This window comes from Desmodus rotundus, chromosome 3 (genome assembly GCF_022682495.2).
Source record: "Desmodus rotundus isolate HL8 chromosome 3, HLdesRot8A.1, whole genome shotgun sequence".
NCBI lineage: Eukaryota > Metazoa > Chordata > Mammalia > Chiroptera > Phyllostomidae > Desmodus > Desmodus rotundus.
Window position 1 is genome coordinate 86,524,525 of NC_071389.1, and position 24,412 is coordinate 86,548,936.

At 35.8% G+C, this 24,412-nt stretch overlaps 1 long non-coding RNA gene across 1 annotated transcript; it reads left to right on the forward strand.

The window, feature by feature from the left end:
- The first annotated feature begins 341 nt into the window (after window positions 1-341).
- Window positions 342-9,387, forward strand: LOC123478911 (uncharacterized). The gene is made up of 3 exons (XR_006654319.2): window positions 342-408; window positions 7,361-7,450; window positions 9,240-9,387. It is a non-coding gene; the product is annotated as an uncharacterized lncRNA (long non-coding RNA).
- Window positions 9,388-24,412: the final 15,025 nt, after the last annotated feature.

Consider the following 24,412-nt stretch of genomic DNA (forward strand, 5'->3'; position numbering starts at 1 on the left):
TGTTGAGGCTTGCTTTATCATTCTCTTTAAAGTGTCTTTGAATAGTAGAAGTTCTTAATTTTGATATTGCTTGATTTATTATTTATTGTTTATTATTAATTTTTGGTAGATTCTGTTTCTTTGTGTCATATCTAATTATTCTTTGTTTAGCCCAATGTCACAAAGATTTTTCTTCTGTTTTCCTTGAGAAGTTTATCGGTTAAGTTTTACATCTAGGTCCGTGATCTATTTTGATTAATTTTTGCTTATGAAGTCTTTAGTTTGACTTTGTTTTTGAAAGTTATTTTTATTGGGTTTTGAATTCTAGGATAATAGATATTTCTTTTCCGACACTTCAGAGATGTTGCTGCACTGTCTTCCTGCTTGTGTTGTTTCCAAGGAGAAATCTGCTGCTCAGGACCGTAAAAGGTGAACATTATTCTTGTCTTTCAAATATTTTCTGGACACAGATTGTGACACAAAAACTGGAAGTATGTTATTTTGAAACAAATTAAACTTAAATTACTATGTAAAATGTTTGCATTATATTTTCAAGTGAATTCGGTAGAAATGGTCCTTCAGACATATACAGTACCTTTAATTTTGGAAATGTTCTGAGCCCGGCCACCGTATTACACAGCTCCAGGGCCTGCCACCAGGTCGGTGCTTTAGGAGACCGCATGACATTGGGGGCTAGACAGGCTTCCTCTGCATCTTTGGAATAAAACAGTTGCTTCTTAGCAAAACCTAATGCCTGGCAAATTAGTGTTGTACCTATCCAAAGGGAGAAGTATTAAAATCACCACCAACAAATTGCACCCAGGATACTTCTCTCTCTTTAATCCTAACCAGAATACATGCTCATTGATTTTAGAGAGAGACAGAAAGACAGACAAGCAGACAGACAGACATTGACCCATTACCTCCCACACATGCTGGCCTACTGGGGATGGAACCCACAACCTATGGGTGTACAGGCTGACATGCTGACTGACTGAGGCACCTGGCCAGGGCTCACTGAAGATACTTTCATGGAAATAAGTTTTGATTCACTGATGCAATTGAATAAAGTAAAAATTTATAGTTGGCATTGAAGCTTTCATTTGACTATAAAATGTATTCCAGTTTATTTTATATCTTTTTTACTGACTCATGATAAATAAGGTGAAATATTTTTTAATGGTACTAGTGTGATTTGTGAGAACTACACTAATTTTTGGTTAATTATAATTGAAGTTAAAGGCTACTTGCTATATTTAATACTAGAAAGTAAGTAACATGTGAAATACATTCTGAAGTTTTGCCAAGAAATTAATAGTATAATATATAGATACATTAAACAATAGAATATGTAATGTCCATATATAACTGACATAGAAACTGCTTTCAAAATACATTATATAACCCTGGCTGGTGTAGCTCAGTGGATTGGGCGTGGGCCTGCGAACCAAAGCATTGCTGCTTCAATTCCCAGTTGGGGCACATGCCTGGGTTGCAGGCCATGTCTCTAGTAGGGGGTGCATGAGAGTCAACCACGCATTGGTGTTTCACTCTCCCTCTTTCTCCCTCCCTTTCTCTCTTTCTAAAAATAAATAAATAAAATATTTAAAAAATACATGATATATTTTTGCAGTTCAAGGACACAAAGAATAAAAAAAACAAGAAGGAAATTTATTTTACTCTATTTCTTTTTATAATAAGCATTGGACAAATTCACAAAAGAAATAAGTATTTATATATTTTTATTTTCTATGTACTCTAGAGAAAAAAGTTTCTACAGTTAAATAAGTACAATTAAATTAAGTCTGGTGAGGTATATCATGTGGCTATTTCCTTTAATCTGTTAAGATACTATATATAAGATTTAAGATTATTAAATCTTAATAATCTGTGAGATTATTTAATGTGATTTAGGTCTTAATAGCAAAGTGAATTCTTCTACAAGTAGAATGGCTAGCTTTTATTTTACAATTATCTATGATAAGGCTAACATGGAAAGAGAAATATTAATTACAACATCTTGTAATAATATTATATAGATTATCAGGAAAAAATGGCTGAGGATCAATGTAACTTGGAGAAAAATCATAGCATTTGGTTTATTCCATTTTAACATGCCATGGTATAGAAGATGGTGTTCTTCCTTACCTTTTTCTCCCAGTTTTTGTCTGAAGTTTGCTAAAATTAGTGGAATAAAAACAGGCTTTTTTTAGGCTTATAAAAAAGTTCCACCCACATGTGTGGCAGCGTAAAGAGCTGAGGGACTCGGGAGTGAGCACAGCTGGCATAACAATGCACTTGAGCGTTAGATTCCAGCTCTGTTTCCAAGGGCATGCTGCTCACTCTAACCTCTGTGAAGAATCCTTGATTCTGGAGAGATGTCGTGCACATCACTTTAACAAATAGTACTCACATGATCTTAAAGTCCACTGTAGTTTTTATAAATGGCATTTTGCTCTTATATTTACAGTCATTCTTGATACAAGCTTTGAAGATACCAAGAGGTGTACACGACTGTCTCTTCTTTTTTAAAAAATTTTATTTATTTTTATTCAGTTACATTGTCTGCATTTTCTACCCATCCCTCAACCCCACCCCAGCCAGTCCCACCTCCCTCCCCACCTCTACCCTCCCTCTTGATTTTGTCCTTGTGTCCTTTATAGTAGCTCCTATAGACCCCTCTCCCCACTATCCCCTCCCTACTCCCCTCTGGCTATTGTTACAATGTTCTTAATTTCAATGTGTCTGGTTATATTTTGTTTGCTTTTTTCTTTTGTTGATTATGTTCCAGTTAAAGGTGAGATCATATGGTATTTGTCCCTCACCACCTGGCTTATTTCACTTAGCATAATGCTCTCCAGTTCCATCCATGCTGTTGCAAAGGGTATAAGCTCCTTCTTTCTCTCTGCTGCGTAGAATTCCATTGTGCAGATATACCATAATTTTTTGATCCACTCATTTGCTGATGGGCACTTAGGTTGCTTCTAGTACTTGGCTATTGTAAATTGTGCTGCTATGAACATTGGGGTGCATAGGTTCTTTTGGATTGGTGTTTCAGGGTTCTTAGGGTATAATCCCAGGAGTGGAATTGTTGGGTCAAAGGGCAGTTCCAACTGTCTCTTCTTACTAAAATGGTTTGGGTGGCAATAATCATTGATTGTTATCCTCTTTTTTTTTTTTTTTTGCTGTTGGTTCTGAGACAGGAGTGTCATTATTCCTTTAAAGGCAATGGATTGCCACAGTATTCTCAGTTACCTGAAAGGAGGGTAAGGCCTATTTTTTTCTTTTGCTGCCTGTTGGCACTCGACATGTGGCAGGTGGGAGTACTTTATCTCTTACCACATGCAACCTGAGAGGTTTTAATTGCTTTCCACACATTTGGAGAGCATAGGATATTTGGACAATCTAAGTAGCCAAGTTTTGTAATGAATTAGCTGCAGTAAGCAAGGTGATCCCTCTGAAACACATCCTGTTATAAGAGAGGTGGCAATAATGAAAAGATTCATTCTTGCTTCCAATTTAAATATCCTGCTGGAATCAGAGTTTTGTACCAACAAGGCTGACAGCTGGTTAGTTTATGAGTTTTTCAGCACCAAATGTTGGTAAATAAATGGAATTGGACTTGGTTTGAGATAACACTTATCACTAGCTATTCATATCTATTCACTTCAATGTGAAACTGCATATACACATATATATATATATCATACTGTGTGTGTGTATGAGTGTTAAATGCTTTTAGTACAAGGTTAGAGTTGTTTAAAAGGTCTTTTTTTATTCTGTGAAGGAGGCAATTTTTTAGCAAAGCCTGCTTTAAAGTAGAGCTAGTTCCTGTACATGAGTGCTATAACTATAGCACTGATTATCTTTGATCAAATTGGGAGAGAACAGCATAGCAAAATGGATACTACCTGGAAATCCAAAAATCTGAATTTGAATGCTCTGGTACAGTCAAGTTTTGTGACTGTGACATCCTCTTAAAGACCCCTCACCATTCTCCTCTTTGGAAAGCAGATGAACAGTTCTCTCTCTTGGGCCACCACAATTATACTCACTTCTCTTTGCTTCTATGAGAGCAGTATCACAGTACTTTGCAGTTTTGTGCTTCTTACTTTCTGTCTGTCTATCTCTCTCCTTTACTGGGCTGTGAGCTCTTAGAAAGCAGTGACCGTGTCATGTGTTTGATGCTCACTGTCTGATACGGAGCTTGCTGTGGGGGAGCACTGAGTGAATATGGGCTGAATGAACAGATTTGTATATGAGGCAGTTGGAAGAGACTATTTTTTAAAAAATATATTTTATTGATTATGCTATTACAGTTGTCCCATTTCCACCCCTTTATTCCTCTCTGCCCCGCACACCTCCTCCCACCCACATTCCCCCCTTTAGTTCATGTCCATCGGTTGTACATATAAATTCTTTGGCTTCTATATTTCCTATACTATTCTTACCCTCCCCCTGTCTGTTTTCTGCCTACCATTTATGCTACTTATTCCCTGTACCTCCCCCTCTCTCCCACTACCACTCCCCCACTGATAACCTTCCATGTGATCTCCATTTCTGTGGTTCTGTTCCTGTTCTAGTTGTTTGCCTAGTTTGCTCTTGTTTTTATTTTTTTAGGTTCGGTTGTTGGTAGTTGTGAGTTTGTTGTCATTTTACTGTTCACAGTTTTCATCTTCTTTTTTTTAGTTAAGTCCCTTTAACATTTCATATAATAAGGATGTGGTGATGATGAACTCCTTGAACTTGACCTTATCTGGGAAGTACTTTATCTGCCCTTCCATTCTAAATGAAAGCTTTGCTGGATAGAGTAATCTTGGATTAGGTCCTTGCTTTGCATGACTTTGAATACTTCTTTCCAGCCCCTTCTTGTTTGTAAGGTTTCTTTGGAGAAGTCAGCTGATAGCCTAATGGGGACTCCTTTGTAGGTAACTGTCTCCTTTTCTCTTCCAGCTTTTAAGTTTATTTCCTTATCTTTGATCTTGGGTGACGTAATTATGATGTGCCTTGGTGTGTGCTTCCTTGGGTCCAACTTCTTCGGGACTCTCTGAGCTTCTTGGACGTCCTGGAAGTCTATTTCCTTTGCCAGATTAGGGAAGTTTTCCTTTATTATTTGTTCAAATAAGTTTTCAATTTCTTGCTCTTCCTGTTCTCCTTTTGGCACCCCTATGGTTTGGGTGTTGGAATGTTTCAAGTTGTCCTGGAGGTTCCTCAGCCTCTCCTCGTTTTTTTGAATTCTTGTTTCTTTATTCTATTCTGGTTGAATGTTTCTTTCTTCCTTTTGCTCCAAATCATTTGATCTGAGTCCCAGTTTCTTTTCTGTCACTGTGGGTTCCCTGTTCATTTTCCTTTATTTCACTTTTCATAGCCTCCATTTTTTCCTCTATTTTGCAACCATACTCAACTAATTTTGTGAGCTTCCTGATTACCAGTGTTTTGAACTGTGCATCTGATAGGTTGGCTATCTCTTTGTCGCTTAGTTGTATTTTTTCTGGAGCTTTGATCTGTTCTTTCATTCGAGCCATGTTTTTTTGTCTCAGGGTGCGTGTTTCATAGTAAGGGGCGGAGCCTTAGATGTTCACCAAGGTGGGGCAATCCAAGTCGCTCTGTTGTGACTCTGTCAGTGGGGGAGGGGCCCAAGAGGGAACAATACCACTTGCTCAGCTTTCCCCCAGCTTTCAGTCACTTCCTCTGCTATCCACAAGCAAATTGGGCCCTTCTGGTGTTGATTCCCTGGTGGGAGTGTTTGAGTATGTTCTAGGACCTGGTGGGTCTGGAAGAGAGTATTTTTAATGACTCAATGTTTTCTCCTTATAACTTGATATTTAGTTGGTACAGTTATTTAATAAAATTGGCTTTAAAATATTTAGTTGAGTGAATGATTCCCAAACCTATTATTGGATTATTCCATATTATAAACTCCTGAATTAACTGAGTTTGTCATGGATGTTTGAAGTGTATTATTTATTGGTTTGTGACTATAAGAGAAATTGGCATATTTTATAGTCATTCAGTCACATTCTGAACCTCAACAATGGAAGAAATTTATTTTATGGCTGTTCATGAAACAGTATAAAGTAAAGGTTATTTTGCCATATCTTTAAAATGTACTTCTAACTGTTAATATTATCAGATCATTGAACACATTAGTTACTGACCTTGCTAAAAATGGTCAAAATGCCATAGTTTTAAATGTTCTTTGAATCTCAATCAAGACTTATCTATGCGATATAATTCTGGATAATCAAGATATCTGAAGGCATGAAAATCTAAAGGTATTAGTACTTAATATGGAAATGTGATTGTGAGACTTGAACAAGAGAATTATTTTACTTTTCCATTTCCATATACATGTAAGGATGGGTCTTCATCTGGATTTGAACCTTGCAAGAGAATCAGTAATTGGACTGAACTCAACTTGGGGAGTAGTTCATTTTCTTTTTTGATTATTATTAGACTATGCCTCAAGCAACTGGTCAGAAAAATGCCCTTTATATATTTTTATTTTGTTTTCCTTAAGTTTTAATGTTATTTATAATTATGAAATACATCTACATAGTTAAAAATTCAAACTTACTGAGCATATGTAATGAAAAGTGGATCACATACCTATGGTCTCATTTACTTAGTTCTCTCCTGAGGCAACCAATATTATCAATATCTTAATATATTTCTAGGAATGTTATCAGTCAAAATAGGAGCTCAGGTTATATAAAATGTACAACTTCTTTTTTGGTCTATTCATGTTTATTTATATTTTATTTATAGCTGGTATTACTATATTCATGTTTTACTTGTGTATATTTAACTATATATAATTTTTGCTCTACTCAGTCATCAGACATTTAATCATGGTGTGTTCAGAACAATCAATTGTTCCTCAAATTGATTGTGGGAGAGGGAAACAAAGGACAAGTCTTTGTGGTCTTTGGGCTTCAAACAAAAATGTTCATGCAGAACAGAGGGACTATGCTGTTCAAAGGTATAAGATTCTGGCATAATGAGGAACCATTGAAATACACGAGCACTCAGTTATTGTCCTCGAATATTTAAATCCCTAGTACGTAAACAAGAATTAGATTTATGTGGCTCTGGGGTACAGAACTAGAATCAAACTGAGATACGTGATACATCAGTTCTTGTTCTTCTGACTTTAAGCATACTGTACTAACTCCCCAAAGTGAAACAGTCTGTCTCACAACACAGAATGGAATGGCCTTTTTCTGGGGTGCTTTTTCCAAGGGATCCCTGCACTGCAGGCATGAACTGGGTGACTCCAAGTGTTCCCAACCCTGATATGTTCTCTTCTAGACCAGTGAAAGCCAAGCTGTGGTTCTGCTTAATAGTCTCAACTTCTCCTCTGTTGTGTCATTCCCTACAGAAGGAGCAGTACTGAGAAATCAGCTGTGCCAGCAGCAGCTCGCATTTTCAAGCAGCAGTGAGTTGTTACAGAGCTCTTACCTACCAGCAGGTAAGTTTGACAAGAACAAAAATGATTTCCTTTGCGTTAGAAATAATAGAAACATGTAAGGAACATTTCAGACCTAGATAGCACCATGTAGACATAATTTTTCCCATTAAGAACGCTTGGTTGCATGTCATATGTTGTGAATAGTAGAACAAGAAAGCCAGTTCAAGAGCCGACCAGTTTCTTGATCTATTTTTTTATCTTATAAAATCATGTAATTCTTAACTTTTGGCAAGCTTCTTGAGAGCAGGTTTGGTGTCTAATGGATCTAAAAATTCTCTATCATTCTATCCCAGTGTCTTGCTCAAATAAGTATTTGTTGATTATATCAATAAATCATAAGATCAGTTGAGGCATTCAAATGAATCTTTACAATGTTCATTATTAGTAGGAGTACACCCCTGGTATGATTTATCCTTCTGAGCCTTCATTCACTTTGCTTTACTAGCCTAGACTATGTCCTTTTCTCTAATTTTTCACCAAATTCTATAATCCTTCGCATTTTTACACCTCATTATTGTCTCTTTCTCTTCTCCCTTCTCTTTCTTGAGATACCTTAATACTTGCTCCATATAATTTACACTATATTATTATAGTCCTTTATTTTACACACCACACACAGACACACTTTTTGCATGTATACAAAAAGTTCCCACATACCCCATGCCAACCAGTTTCCACTATTATTAACATCTTGCTTTAGAGTGGTACTTTTATTATAATTGATGAGCCAGTACTGGTACATTATAATGAACTAAAGTCCATAATTTGCATTAGTATTCACCCTTAGTATTGAATACTCTATGGACAAATGTACACCAATATATATTCATCATGATGGTATCATATAGAATGGTTTTGCTGCCTCCCAAGTCCTCTGCATTCCACTGAGCATCTTCCCTCTCTCTCTCTGTGAACCCCTGGCAATCGCTGATCTTTCATTATTTCCATAGTTTTGCCTTTCCCAGAATTATACAGAATTATCTTCCCAGAAGATATAACCTTTTCAGATTGGCTTCTTTTCTTTAGTTATATGCATTTAAGTTTCCTCCATGTCTTTTCATAATTGATAGTTCCTTTCTTTTTACTGCTGAATAATATTCTAGTGTAGGATTTACCATAGTTTGTTTACCCATTTACCTATTAAAGACCTTTTCTGTTATTTTCTAAAGAATATTATTTTCTTGATGCAATGTTTAAAAGGTTAATTTAAGGCAGGAGTAAAAATTATAGCTAATATAGTTCATTATTTCCAGAAATGAAAGATATTAGAGAATATTCCTCATAGTGAAACTTTTAAAATGGCTATAGCTCTGAGATAAATATTTATATTTCAGCAATAAATAACAATATTTAGATGTTTAAAATAAACATGCTTTTTCTAATAAAAACAAACATTCTTAAAAATTATTTTCTGCATAATCAAAATCTCCAAAAGCATGATAATATATAGAGAAATCTTCTTTTCTTATGGATGTTTAACTCATTATTACCTCTATCACACACAAAATATTGGTAAGAAAGTTTTTAATGTATATTTTGTTAAGGTTCATATTGTAGAGTCCCAGAATGTGCAAAGGAAGCTTAGAGTCATCTGGTCCAATTGGTTATATATTTGAATTTCTTTCCTGACACTGAAGGCAGGAAGTCTTAGAGCACACGTTTGAACATGTGGAGTGATAAGAAGATTACTCTTTTATAAGTTACGGGTTTCCCTTTTTTAGGTAACTATAATCATTAGAAATGTCTTCCTTTTATTTATTTTTAATTATCTTTTTGATCTTCACCTGAGGATATGTTTATTGATTGAGAGAGAGAGAGAGAAGAGAGATTGATATGAGAGAGAAACATCAATTGATTGCCTCCAGTACCTGCCCCGAACGGGGATTGAACCAGCAACCTTTTGGTGTATGGGATGATGCTTCAACCAACTGAGCTACCTGGCCATGGTGAAATGTCTTTCTTTTATTGAACTAAATTCTGTTTACCCATAATTTTTATGTACTCATTCTAATTATACTTTATGAATTATAAAGGATAAATTTACTTTTTCCCCAATAATAGCTCTTGAACATTCAAAATATAGTTATAATATCCCTTTTCATATTAAACTTTCTAAGCACCTTATCTAAGCACCTTATCTAAGCACCTTATCTTAGACATTTTCCTCTAAATGTCTGTGTTAATGCCACTCTTCCAAAAACATTTTGTGGATCCATACTCGTTATTCTCATTAATTAGTAATTATTCACTTGCTATTTTTTGAGCACCTACTACCTGCCACGTACTGTGTTAGATAGACACTGGGAATATAATGGTAAACAGACAAAAAGTGGCCCTTCCATCATGAAACATACTTCCCAATGGGTCAATGCAGACCAAAAAAGGATGAAAGTAAATAAAATAAAATTGAGTGGTTATAAATTGTGAAAAATGTTATGAAGGAAAGAGACAAGGAGCTCAGACTGAGACTAATGGGGTGGGGAGTCCACTTCAGAAAGGTGTTCAGGGTAGGCCAGCCTAAAGAAATGCCCAAAGAGAGAAGAAACTACAGGGAGAATGTTCCAGGTAATCGTGTTCATAGGTGCATGATTTCTGCGGTAGAAAGGTGTTCAGCAAATTCTAGAAACTGAAAGAATATTACTGGGACTAGAACGCAGTGAGAAAAGGTTCATGTGGCAGTTTTAAAATATGTCTGCCTGTCTTTTACAACGATGGATACTACTCTCTCCCCTTAAATCTGGGCTGGACTTAGTGATTCCCTTCTAATGAATAGAATGTAGCAGAGGTGATGCTGCGTGGTTTCTGAGACATTGTTATTAGAAGGAGGAGGAGGCAAAGGAGGAGAAGAGGGGAGGGGATGGGGAAGAAGAGAAGGAGAAGGAGAAGAGGAAGAAGAATAATTTTTACTTGTTCGCTCTTGGATTGATCCTTTTAGAAGTTGGCTGCCATGCTGTGGCTTAGCAGCCTGTGAAGAAACCCATGGGAACTGAGGCCCCAGCCAACAACAAACACCACACTGTCCATGTGAATGATTAGAAGTGGATCCACCCGGCCCCTGTCAAACCTTCAGTTGACGGCAGTCCCAGTCAACATCGTATCTGCAACCACATTAGACACCCCAAATCAGCACCACTCAGTGAGGCCACTTCTGAATTCCTGACCCAAGGGAACTGCGAGGCAAGTCACATTTATTGTTATTTTGAACCACTCAGTTTTGAGGTAATTTGTTATGCAGGTAGACAACTGATAGAAAGAAGATATGTCAGTCAAATTTTGGCTTCAAAGTAAAAGTATCTTAAACAATGAGGAATTCACTGGAGTACTTAAGAAGCAGCACAGAGGGAGGGCTTTGTAGCAGCAGCTTCAGTCATTACCTGGAGGAGAGAGGCATTTCCTCCTGTGCACCTTTTTACAGGTAAGGAAAGCCTTTCCTTCACTCTTGGTGGCCAGAACTGGATAAAGTACTGTCCTTAAACCAATATCTGGCAAATGAGGTGGAGACAGCAGGGGCTTTGGATATGACACCTACATTTCTGGCTTAAGCATTTAGAAATAGGGTAGGGTAGTTGTTGCTGTTGTTTGTTTTGGTGGTGTGGGAAAATCAATAGTTCCATTTTGTATGTGTCAGATCTGAGATGTCTGTAAGACATGAAATTGAGATGTCAGGAAGCAGCTGGATATTTACATCTGGAGTAAAAAGAAGAAATAAAAATACAAACACAGTCAGTAACCATGTGGTAGAGGACCTGACTAAGGGTGGGGGGTGGGAGAGAGGTGGCAGAAGGAGCCCAGAGCCAGGTGCTGAAGAACCTCAGCACCTCAGAGCTGGTGCAGAGGAGCCAGCAAAGGGAAGCCCAGGGCGGAGGAGTGGGAGGGAAGGCAGAGAGTGGTGTCCCAGAAGCCACAAAGGCAGTATTTTCAGGAAGGAGGGAGTAGTTAATTGTGTTCTGTTTTCAAGAAGGTTGAACAAAGTAAGGACATGAAAGTGACCTTTGAATTAACACAGCAGTTTCTGTGACGTGGTGAGGAAGGAGGCAGAGTCGTAAGAGGCTGGAGAAATCATGGGACATGAGCAAGCAGAGACAGCACGCAAATACAACTCCTGAGAGAAGTTTTGCCAGTGAAGAGGCAATGATAGCTGTAAGGCGACATCGGGTCAAGGAGAGTGAGGCTAAAGCCAGAAGACACTAAAGCCTGAAGCACATCTATATGCTAATAGGAACTGTCCCTTAAAGAAGGAGAATGATTGATAATGCAGGAGAAACGAGGGACAGCTGAAGATGCAGAATTCCTGAGGACAGCACACACACATTTATGCACGTCCATATGTAATTTTACGATTAATTATTTATTAGAATATAAATAGAATAGCCATTGTTTGGTGAGAGTAATTCAAGCAGTATGTTGGATCTATTAACTCTTTTTTGGTGAAACAGTTTTGCAAAGTAGCTAAAAATCCAGACTTCTCAGATTGTAGGGGTTTCAAATTCGCTGTGTGACCTTGAGGAATTTCCTTAACTTCTCTGTTTCTCTATTTCTCTATTTCTGTAAACCTCTCTGCTCCATTTCTCTAGTTCATAAGAGGGAGATAGTAACATAAGTATGCACCTCCCAGGGCTGTCACCAAAGTGACCTGAGTTAATACATGCGAAGCATTTAGAGCAGCGATTGGTGTATGGTGGATCATCTGTGTGCCAGGCGCCTACTTTCTAGTATTTGCTGGGTTTGGTTCTACTAGATAACCAAAGCTAAAGTTACCGTCTTCAGGGAAAAAGTAATCATTCAAATTGTATTATTATTTCTACATACTTCTTGGGTTATGTGCTTCTACACATAAAAAGTGTTGTAATATATTGAGATGCAAACTCAAGTAGCAAAGTGAAATTTGCATTTTGAAAGATAGTTCTTTGAACATTAGTAAAAATCAGCTGGTTAGTATTTGATGTTTATTGTTTTCTGCTTGTTGTAGTTCTTGTCTTGAAATAGAAAAGTATGATAGCTAGACCTGTATCAGAAAGCATCCAAAAATATTTGAGGGAAGCAGTCAGGGGCTAAATTAAAACAGAGTAGGAGATAGAAGATGGAAACAAATCGTGTACTACATACACAGCACTTTCTTCCTCCTTCGCGGAACGCTAATTCCCACCCAAGACTGTCTAGTTGTCTGCAAAGATAGAACATTTATGGGAATTAATGCTCTGTGGGTATACAAGATGCCAACCCCGAAGAACTAAGAAAGCATGAATAAATGTATTCCAATTACCGGCTAATGCAGGTAATGGGTTTATGGTACTTAGAGGTCCGGATCCGTTCTCTGACAGCCTGCAGACATTAGGAGCCCCTCATGACTCGCCTGCAATGTAGGCATTATGGAGTGATTTTTACTTTACTGCCTTTTCCATCAGATCATCCCCTTTCCTTCACACACAAGGTTAATTCACTTCTTGATCACATTATTTCCTCGCTGCTCTTTGACAATATAAAAATTCTGAGTGGACAGCTCAATCCCTCTTCCATCTCAGATTTGATTGTTATGGTATTGCCTGGCGTCCCTCAGAGGCCTCCAGCAGCCTTTGCTGCACTTTATGACACTTAAATGGCTCGGCTACAATTTCTCCATCTATTCACGAAATGCTGTTAATAACTCATTTCCAAAGAGGCCCTTCTTTATGTCTTGGCATTAAAGGAATTTTTATTAGGTGCCAGGGTAGGTGACACACAGCCCCAGTAACCAAAGAGTTAATTAATCTGTTGAAATTTATTGCCTTTTATACTGCACTCAGTGTGACAGTCCCTAAGAGAAACAGATACTATATTTACAGCCCGGGTTGAAATATTCAGTAATATAGTCTGCATACTGACCTACTCCATCAGTGTATGCCTTCTGCTGGAACGTCCATTAATCACAGAAGATGAATTTGTGTAATTTATCTTCTTTCTTATTCTGAGATTCCAATAAATATTGAAATAATAATTTATTGATCATCTTGCAATATAAATGTGTAGTGAAGTCACCTAGGGCATCTGCATGGTAATGCGTTTTGGAAGTTCTCGTCGTGCTGCGGGAATGGAAGGGAAATCTGTGATAGGGCTGACGTGGAACACTTTTGTGGGCAGACACCAAGTAATTGTTTGATTGTGTGTGGAGAAATGACAAGATAATTGTTTTTGAATTATCAGAAATCGTAGGCGCAGCCACAGTAATTATGTTCTCCAAAGGAAACAACGTGAGTGTTTATCACAGGCACCTTTCCTTCTTTGTGCATTATTCCCAGGATATTGTAGATCACAAGTAATTTCTTTGTGCCATCTTTTTACTTGTGCATGCCCTTCCTTCATACACTTAATGGGCAAGGATGAAAAAGATGTAGGACTATTGGGTGCTACCTTCCCTTTAATTCTAGGAAGATCGTGTGGGACCATTATATAAATTCTTCAGGCTGAAATGTGTATTTCCTAGAACTGGAGTTTTGGATAATGATTTGGGATCTTGTCAAAATCTAAGTTAAATTCTACAGTTTTTATGAGTTTTTGTTATTATTTATGGACATTAGTTTTGTCATAATTTTAGGATCATGATAACTTTTCAAACGTACTTTGGTCCAGAAATACCGGAGAAGTGTATAAAAGGTGTTACAGAACACTGAGACGCCCTGTGGATTCAAGCGCAATCATTGTTAAAAATGGAAAATTCTAAATGTTCTTGTATCTGGATATATTGCAATCAATTATGCTGTGCTGGCTAAACATGGGCTGAAACGCCGACATCTCCTGTCCTGCGCAGGTTCCACCAGCAGCAGCGCTACAGGTGCGTGGGGGCGTGTTATAGGTGGGGTTCCAGCTGACTTCAGTCATGTACGGCTAATGTAGCCCCGTTTCTGCCCTCCATAATAATTTATCTCAGTTTGGGGCAAGGCTTTATGAGCAAGATAACTCTTCAGAGTGGATGAAATTCTAATGTGTGAGGTTTGTTTTCTAGTGCTCTACTGATAAGGTTAACCAGATGGCGAAATGTAATAGCTTGGAAGATCTAGTTTTGATATACAGTCAATCATTTCTGGAATGATAACAAAAAAGCAGAAAGCAACAGAGCTTTTTATATTCTCTTCTTGGTTATGAAACTGAAAATATACTTTTTTTGAGGCTAAAGAAGTATCTCATCATAATTCTCCTGACGTTTAAACCTCTTGGCTATATATTTTTAAAGGAAAACAAAGTATTTTGAAATTTCGCTATAAATTTTTATATATAGTATATTTATATCACATTTTAAAATGAAAAAATTATGAAACATTTTAATGTAACCTGAAACACTATTTCTGATTTAGATTTCAAAATAAATATATTTTCTTCATTATTTTTAGAAATGATGATAGCAATTAAGTCATATTTCATCTATACCTATTTTATTTTGATGAAACCTTAAATTGGTGGCTATCCACACATAGAATTAATCAGTCCTGATCTTTATTCTACTCTAAAACTTCTACTTTAACACAGATATTCTCTGAAGATGGACAATATACAGTTTTCATCAGTTCTGCTACTTGCTGATTTGAATTATTTTCATTATGGATATATATCTTTAAATACCTCACATGGAAATTATGTCAATGCATTAGTCTACAGATATTCCTTTGGTGACTAGGTGTGCACAGAGAGGGCATATTACCACGTAATCGCTGTACGACTCATTTTTTGTATCCCTTTTACCTATGGGTATTAATAGTTGTGCCTTGTTCTGCTCATAAAAGTTACATTCTAATTTAAGTTCTCCCTGGTGTTTGGCTAATTGGACTATTCGTTTAAAGTATACTATGTTTTATTACCTTATCTACCATGGTATTTTACATTTTGGATTGACTGATTCTAATTTCTGTTTCACAGTAGTATCATTCCACGGTAGCATAACCTTGGGAATCCATTAAATTTGGCCTTTAAAACACTGCTTTGTTTCCCTCCACACAGCAGTGGAAAGCTGTGGCATTTGTGGCTCCCTCTACGACTCTTTCCCTTTTTGCAGCTACTTTCCCTTCCCTTCTTAATTCACATCAGCACAACACAATCTATACGTGTGTCTGTGTATATATATACATACACATATATTTATATTTATTAATTTATTAAGTATCCATTCCATGGCAAGTTCGGTTTTAGGTACTGAATGTATGAAGTTGAATAGGCATAATTGTTACTTTCAGGCTGTTCAAAGTCAAAGTCTGTTGAGTGAGATAGAAAAGTAACAATGATTTTTAAAAATTGTTTTTTCTTCTTCATGACATTAATTCCTTAACTTCTGAAACTTAAAGTTAGATGATTTTGGAAAAGAGCCATTTATTGAGGCTTTGACCAAGAGTAGATACTCCTTTAAGCCCTTGAAAGGGATTATTTTAATATTTAATCTTAACAAAACTATAAGACAAGTACTGTCATTGTATCATTCCCACTTTACCCATGAGAGAGCGGAGTTACCCATGAGAGAGGAGAGATGCTAGGTAACCTGCCCTGGCCCTTACTTTTAGTGTATTTGCTGAGGGATTAGAAAGCAGCACGTGATTCCAGCCACGAGGAGGCACTTGACCACTCACTCTCCTGCTTTGCAGGACAAAACAGAGGTTAACCACATTAAGAATTACCATTATTAACGTATATTTATTGTCTAATCTCCAATCACCAAATCCTTTCCAAAGAAATTGTAATGCTCCTCTATCACGCAACAAATTCCCATATGAATGCAAGACTGTTCCTAGGCTCTGTTTCATTCCTGGGTAAAGCTATTCCTTTGGTTTACTTGCCTATTCCTATCCTATTCTTATGCTTTTTGATGCTATAACTGTATAAAGTTTAATGTCTGATTAAGGTGTGTTTTTCCTTTTTCTTTCTCAAAATGTGTTTTCTGTTCTTGGCTCCTTACTTTTTTTTGTCAGAATATTTTTTTATTGTTAAATTTACAATGCACACAAAAAATACACAAAGAATTATTTACAGTGTAAAGAGTAATAATGAAGACAGCCATTGTGAATCTGCTATCCAGGTGAAGAATTAAAATAGTTCCTTGATATTCTTCTTGTTGCGATGTTCCTTGATTCCATTCTTCTCCCAACTTTTCCCTTCCTCCTAATGGCAACAAGATCAAGGTTTTCATGTTCATCTTTCCTATGTTTTCTTTACAGTTATACTATCTCTGTGAAAATGTATTTTTGTTTTAGCTGTTTATGACATTTGTGTAATGAAAACAAGTTGTATATGTTTATGTAACTTGTTTACTTTGTTAAATGTTATCTTTTTGAGGTCCATCTATGTTGATGTAAATAGCTAGTTAATTTAGTTTCACTGTTGTATAATACTCCATTGTATGAATTTAACACATTATTTTTCCATTGTAGACGTGACTGATATTATACCCATTTCCAGTTTTGCAGTTATGAGCAGCGCTGCTATGACTATGCTTTACACCTACTCTGGCGTGCGTGCGCGAGAGTTTGCACAGGGCATCATAAGCAGTGGAATAGCCGAATCACAGGGTGGGCACGTGTTCACATTTTTAGGTAATGACACACTTTTCCAGAGTGGTTGTACCAATTTATATGCTGCTCAGGAGGATGTGAAAGTTCTTGTTGCTCTTCATTTTGCCAACATTGTGTTATCTGAGCTTAAAAGAAATTGCTCTTCAATACATGGGTATAAAGTAACATTGCATTATGGTTAAATATTTATTTCTCTGATTACTAATGAGGTTAAACACTTATCGTCAAACAAATATTCTTAAAGTGCCTGTCAAAATCTTTTATATTGGTCTGTTTTTTTCTTCTTGTTGCATTGGAGTTCTTTATATATTCTCAATATAAGCTAATTTCAGTTATATGTTTTACAACCCTATTCTCCTAGCTTGGGCTCATGTCTTCAGTCTGTGGTAACTTTTAATCATCGGTCATCTTCACATTTAGTACAGCTGAATTTATATTTTTCTCTGTAGGCTGTACTTGTTTGTGTTTTGCTTAAGAAATATTTCACACTATGGGTCATAAAGATACTTTCTTATATTACCTTTTAAAAGTTTTATGTGGTTGTCTTTCACACCGATTTTCAATCAACCAGTAACTGTGTGTGTGTGTGGGTGAGGGTGTGAATGTGTTTGTGTAATATTAGATTTGCCTCTTCCATGACTCTGTGGTTGGAGGCCCATGCAAAGCCACGGGGTCTGGTGTTTATTTGTAGGAAATGTTTTAATTATAAATTATTTTCCTTAATGGTAACAAGACTATTAATATATGTGTTTCTTGTTTTAATTTTGGTACGTTGATTTTTAACAAATCTACCCATTTCATCTAGTATTCACATTTATTGGCATAAAATTGTTCATAATATTATTTTATTATCTGTTCCACCTATGCAGTTTCTGAAGTTACATTCCTCTTTTATTATCAATAGAGTTTAAGAATCTATATTTTTATCTTGACTGCTCTTGCAAATGGTCGGTTTGTGAGTTTTTACAAACAACCAACTTTTATTGTCTTTTGTATCATTAATCACATGCCTTTTACCTTCCTTGGGCTTATTCTTTGGTACTTAATGGATTAAATTTCCCACTAATTAGCGTTTTAGTAACTACATCCCGTTTGTTTTCATTTGTGGAATTCTTTTTTTTCAATCTTAAGTATTTTCCAATTTCCTTACAAATTCTCCTTTGACATATAAATTGTTTAGAAGAGTATTTTAATTTCCAAATAAGTGTAATTTCCTTACTTAGCTTCGGTAGCAAATATTAAGATAATTGGGTTGCCATCAGCACTTTGCTGTGCACGACGCATGTTCTTTACAATTGCTGGGAACCAGCTGCGTGGCCCAACTCCTGGCTCAGGGTCGGCTCCTGGCTCCGGTGTGTCGCAGGCAGTCCGGGGACACAGATGTGGAGTGCAGTTCCGTGCAGCCATGAGCTCAAGGTTGCTAATCGTGCAGTTGTATCTTTTACACCTTTACTGATTTTACAGACAGTTATCTTAAAAATCTCTCACTATGACTGAGGATTTGACAATTTTAACTTTACATATATACAGGTTATATTATCAGTATTCATACTTGTTATATCTTATGGTGAAGTGAAACTAACAAATACTTACGAACCCTTTTATCTCTGGTAATGTGTTTGACTTTATAGTCTATTTTGCTTGGTGAGTATATAGTTATGGCAGCTTTCTTTTAACTAGTATTTGTTTAATGTATATTTTGTCCATCATTAGACTTCCCAGTTTTCCGTGTTCTTTTGTTGCATATATGTCTTTTACTAGCAGCATACAAAGTATGAATTTTAACTCCACCTGCCTATCCTTTTCTTTGATCTGAAGGGTGCCCTCCATGTACATTTTTATGCCATTAGTGTATTTGGATTTGGTTGAGCCATCTTTTGCTTTCTATTGTGTATCGCCGTTTCTATTGTTGTATCTCTAGTTCTTTGTCTTCTTTTGCATCAATTTCTTTTGTTCATTTTCATTCATTTTTCCCTCCTCAACCTGTTTGAAGATTATTCTGTGTTTATTTTGTCGATCCATAATGCAAATATTTTAATGTAAGTTCTTAACAAAATGTAAAGTGAATTAGTAATTATTCTCTACTCTTGAGCAACATAAACATATTAGAAGACAATCATTTTGATCATCTCTCTCTGAAATTATGTTTAATTGTTAAGTATTTTAGTTGTAGATAACTTATTTCTTCACTTTGTCAATATTTAAAAGGTTTTTCTCACATATTTCCTGATTTTTTTCTTAGTAATAATTCCAACAGAGTAAATTATTTTCTAGGATCATTTTCCTTGTGGTCATAAGCCCATTACACACACATGGAGAAGGCATGAATATGTTCGTTGCTCACAGAACAAGGCTGTGGGGAGACCTGGGCAGACCTCTCGAGCTGATTTGAAAAATCTAAAGCAAGTAAGGAAAGGGTAGTGGTTTGAATCTCCTGCTGGTACTAAAGAGGCTTTTATTTAAAATCAACTTTTCCATGTATAGGGCAGAAGGGAAAGATAAAAAGGCTTAGTTTCAAAGCTATTAGCAGTTAACCATTAAAAAATGATGCCAGACCTTTATTACAGAGACAGTATCAAAATATCTAAAATGTATGTGATTGGAGTTTAGAAAGCAGAGAATAAAAGAGGATGTGGTTGAAAAATATGATGGAAAATATTATGGCTGAAAATGTCCAAATTTGCTAAAAGATTTAAATATACAGACTCAAGAAGCTCCAAACTCGAGCAAGATAAGCACCAATAAAGCACATCTAGTCCAATTGCTGCAAATCAAAAGTAAAAAGAAAATTTTTAAAGCTTCCAAATAAAAATTACACATGTCTTTCATGGGGCAAGTATGTAGAAGAGAGCTAACTAGTTATATGTTATATTATTAATCAGGAACCTATTGTGAGAAGAAACCACAAAGTAACTTAAGCTGTGGCAGTAAAACATAACAAATTACTAAACTGTGTAGGAGATTATATTGGAGAGCACCTACATAGATATAAAGGGAACTCTAAGGGGTACTCTAGGATGGAGGGAGAATACCCACAGAATAATAAAGTTGGAAAACGGGGACTGTTCCCAACACTGGAGTCAAACTTCATTGGAGAAGGTCTTGTTGCAGCATGCTGGATGGTTGTGAAGTTCACTGGGTGCTGTGGCCAGTGCCGGTCCTCAGTTTCTAGGCAAGCAGGAGATAACACTGTGGGTTGTAGGTGAGCTGAAGAAGTGGGGCAGGTGCACAGAGGGAGTAGGACTGATGTTGTGAAAGAGATCTTCATAACAGGGTGTCCACAGCAGGAGGGGCCATGGCAAGGTAGTATTTTGGCCTGGGCTAAAGGATTTTATGTCTGACATGCTGCTGAGACAAAAACCACTGGATAGATACTTCTCCACACAAGTAACGCTAATGGGATGTGCAGTAAGAACAAGGGAAAAACAAAACAAAACAAAACAGCAGACCAGAACCAAGAAGAGAAACTGCAATGTCTCTCTAGTACCCTCTACTGACAAAAATTAAAGAGTGCAGTCCGTTTTTGCAGAGCAGGTTTTAAAATACGGATTTGAAATTGAGGCAGTAAATTGATAACTAGTACGTATGTTTACATTTATAAGAAAGTGTTAGGCTGCTTTCCAAAGTATTTGGACCATTTTGCATCCACAATGGTATGAGAGTTTCAGATGCTCAATGTCCTCACCAATGCTTGATATTGGCACACTAAGGGTTTTTTAAAAATTTTTATTGTTTTTCAATTACAGTTGTCTGCATTTTCTCCCCATCTCTCCACCCCACCCTAGCCGAACCCACCTCCTCCCCCGCCTCCACCCTCCCCCTTGATTTGGTCCATGTGTCCTTTATAGTAGTTTCTGTAAACCCCTCTCCACACTAAGTTTTATGCATTCAAAACATGTGTAATAGTATTAAATTCTGTTTTTTACATCTCCCTAATGATTAATAATATTTTATGTTCTTATTTACCATCCATATATTTATTTTGGTGAAGTTTCAGTTCATATTTTTACCTATATTTTAAAAGTGTGTTGTTCATTTTCTGATTATTGTATTGTAATTTTCTAAAAAAAATATTCTGTGTACAAGCTCTCTGTTAGATTTTTGGTTTGTAAATATCTTATCCAAGTCTGCAGCTTGTCTTTTCACTTATTGACATATTTTCTTTAAAAGAGCAAATTATTTAAATTTGGATAGAGTTAAATGTATCAATTTGTTATGATTTGTGTTTTCCATTTGTCATTTAAAATACTTTTGTTTATGTTCAAAAAGATGTTCGTCTATGTTTTCTTCTAGGCTTTTAATGGTTTTAGCTTTTTGTTAGATATTATGGTGCAATTTTAGGTAATAGTTTTTTGTTTGTTTATTTACTTTTGTATATAGTTTCTAATCATTCTAGGACCTTATGTTGTAAAAACTTCTTTTCCCCACTGAATTGCCTTGATTCCTTTATTGAACATCAATAATTATCTATGTTTAAGATGATTTGCTAAAATTTTGCTAAAGATATTTGCATATAAACTCTATTAAAAATAATTTTCCAAGTGTATTTCTATTCTTCTTTCTACTTTTAAAAATTTTATTGTGGTGACATTGGTTATACTACATAACAATCCATTGTATTCCTGTGTAATAGCAATTACAAATAATAACAAATTTCAGAAAAATAAATTAAAAAATTTTTTTTTGTGATTGCAACAAAAAGAATAAAATACCTGGAAATAAATGTAAGAAAGGATGTGAAGGCTCTCTACATTAAAACTATAAAACACTAAAATAAATTAAAGAAGACACATAGAAATGGGAAAGCATTCCATGTATATATATTCTTGAGGGATCTTGACCTGTACTTTTGGAGTTGCCAGAATTCAAATTTTAAGGACATAACCTTCTCTACTGCCAAGTCTTTCCATGGCTTTTGACATCAACTGTAAGTTCAAGGGGTTCTCAAAATCACCTGTAGGTCTGATGATTTCTAGAAGTCACAGAACTTACTGAAAGGCACACCAGTATACTCACAAGTACAGTTTATTAAAGGGAAAGGATACCTCAAGTCAGCCAACAGAAGAGATGCATGGGGCAAAGTCTGGGCGGGTTCCAAACAGGAAGCTTCCATCGCCCTCAGGAGATGTTTCCCTCCCAGCACCAATGTCTGACAATTCACACGAATTATTAACCACCAGGGAAGCTTATTTGAGCTTTTTATTGGGGCTTCATTATATATATATATAGGCATGATTGATTGGTTCACTGCCCATTTCGGTGAACTACATATCTAGCCACTCTCTCTGACTTAACCTGTCGTCTGAGGGGCCCGACAGGAGTCACCGCATTGGCATCAGGTGTGGTCTGAGGGTCCCACTATGGGTAACAAAGCTACTCCTATCACCTAGGAAATTCCAAGGGATTAGAGGTTTATCTCCCAGGAGCTGAAGACAAGGCCAGACCTCTCTTATGGGCAAAGGTGAATTCTTTGCTACACAGTTATATTGTGTTTTTTTGGTATTAAGCTAATAATGGTCTCATAAAATGATTTTGGTGATATAGAATTGGTAATTTTTTGGTCAAATATTTGGTAGAGTTCACAGGTGAAGTCAACTGATCCTGGAGTTTTTTTTGAGGGAAACTTCTACAAAGCCAATATCTTCCTCAAGTTGTAGGAAGATTCATGTTATCTATTCTGGAGGAAACTTTGGTAGTTTACATTTTTGAAGGAATTTTCTACTGCATTTGAGTTGTAAAATTTTTAGCATAGACTCATTAATAATATTTAATTATTGTTTTAAATAACCTGTAGTTATATCCCTCTTGATTTCTCCTTTTTTATTTATTATTTATTTAGTTTAATTTTTTCCTTTTGTTTTTTATTTTTTAGTTTTTAAAAGTAGAATCTTAGATTACTGGTTTGAGATTACTCCTCTTATATGTACTTAAAGCTTTGATGTTTTTTGGTATAAATAACAGATAAATGTTGATATAGTGTAGTGTGTTTTCTATTTTAGTTCAGTTCAAAATATCTTAAAATTTTCCTATATGATTTCTTCTTTGGCTTATGAGTTAATTGTAAATGTGTACTTTACTTTCCAAATATTTCTAGATGTCTTTTGTGTATTGTATATTTTGAATTCTATGATGACTAAGGAAACATTTTTGTGTGATTTTAATAATTTTACATTATGTGTGACCTGCTTTATGATCTAAAATATGGTACATCTTGATAACTTTTCTAAGGACACTGGGAAAGAATGTATATTCAACAATTTTGGGATGGAGTATCCTGTAAATGTCACTTATGTCAAGTTTATTGACAGTATTAACTTTCCAGTATCTTTGCTGTTTTGGTTTATTACTTTGAAAGGAATATTGAAATATCTAACTATTTTTAGGTATTGTTCTATTTCTCCTTTCAGTTCTATCAGTAAAATATTGGATTGGCCAAAAAGTTTGTATGTTTTTTTCCATAAAATAAAAAACATATTTTTCATTTTCACTAATATCTTTATTGACTTAGATAGTCTGAGTATGTCAGCTATCTCCTGCGTGGTAGAACATTGATTGTTGTCAGTTAAGGTCTCCATTTGATCGCTATCGATTTCAACTGCTCTACCTGACCGTGGAGCATCGTCCAATGAGACACCTTCAGTACAAAACTTCACAAACCACTTTTGTCACATTCGATCAGTCACAGCACCTTCTCCATACACTGCATAAATCTTTTTATGCATTTCAGTTGTGTTTTTACTTTCCTTGAAATAATAAAGCATAATATGCTGAAAATGTTGCAGATTTTCATCTACCTTCAATACTAAAATGGCTACACAAAAATTCACCAGTTTTGATAAATTTTTTATAAATGCATGCTGATATGACAACTGTCATAATATAATCGAACAAAATTGTTCTGAATGAAGTTAAAGACAATTAAACACTACTAGAGCCATCTTACAGAAAAACTGAATGAACCTTATGGCCAACCCAATAGTATTTTAGTAATTCCCCAAATAGTTTAATTACATCAAGTGTTATATTGCTGGGACTCTAAGAAAGCCTTTAAAAGAGTCCAAAACCTGGAAATCCCAAGTGGAAAAAAAACTTTTATTTAAAAGTTGAACAGACTTAGATTCTTGCCTTAGATCAGTGACCAACTTCAATTGCTTAATGTCTCATCAGTAAAATGAAAATAATTGTTTCTTATACTCTAATTTTGTTGAGAAAATAATATGGAACTAAGCAAATGAAAGTACTTTACAGTAAGGATTTTACTGAGGAAGAATCAGAAATTGAAAGAAATGAGGCTAAGATGACAATAAAATGCAATAAAAAGGTAATGAAAAACCTAATGCGGAGTTACAACAAAACTAAATACATAAGAACAGTTTAAAAATAACATTAGAGGCTGTTAGGCGCCACACTGATATTGTAGATATACAAAAACGAA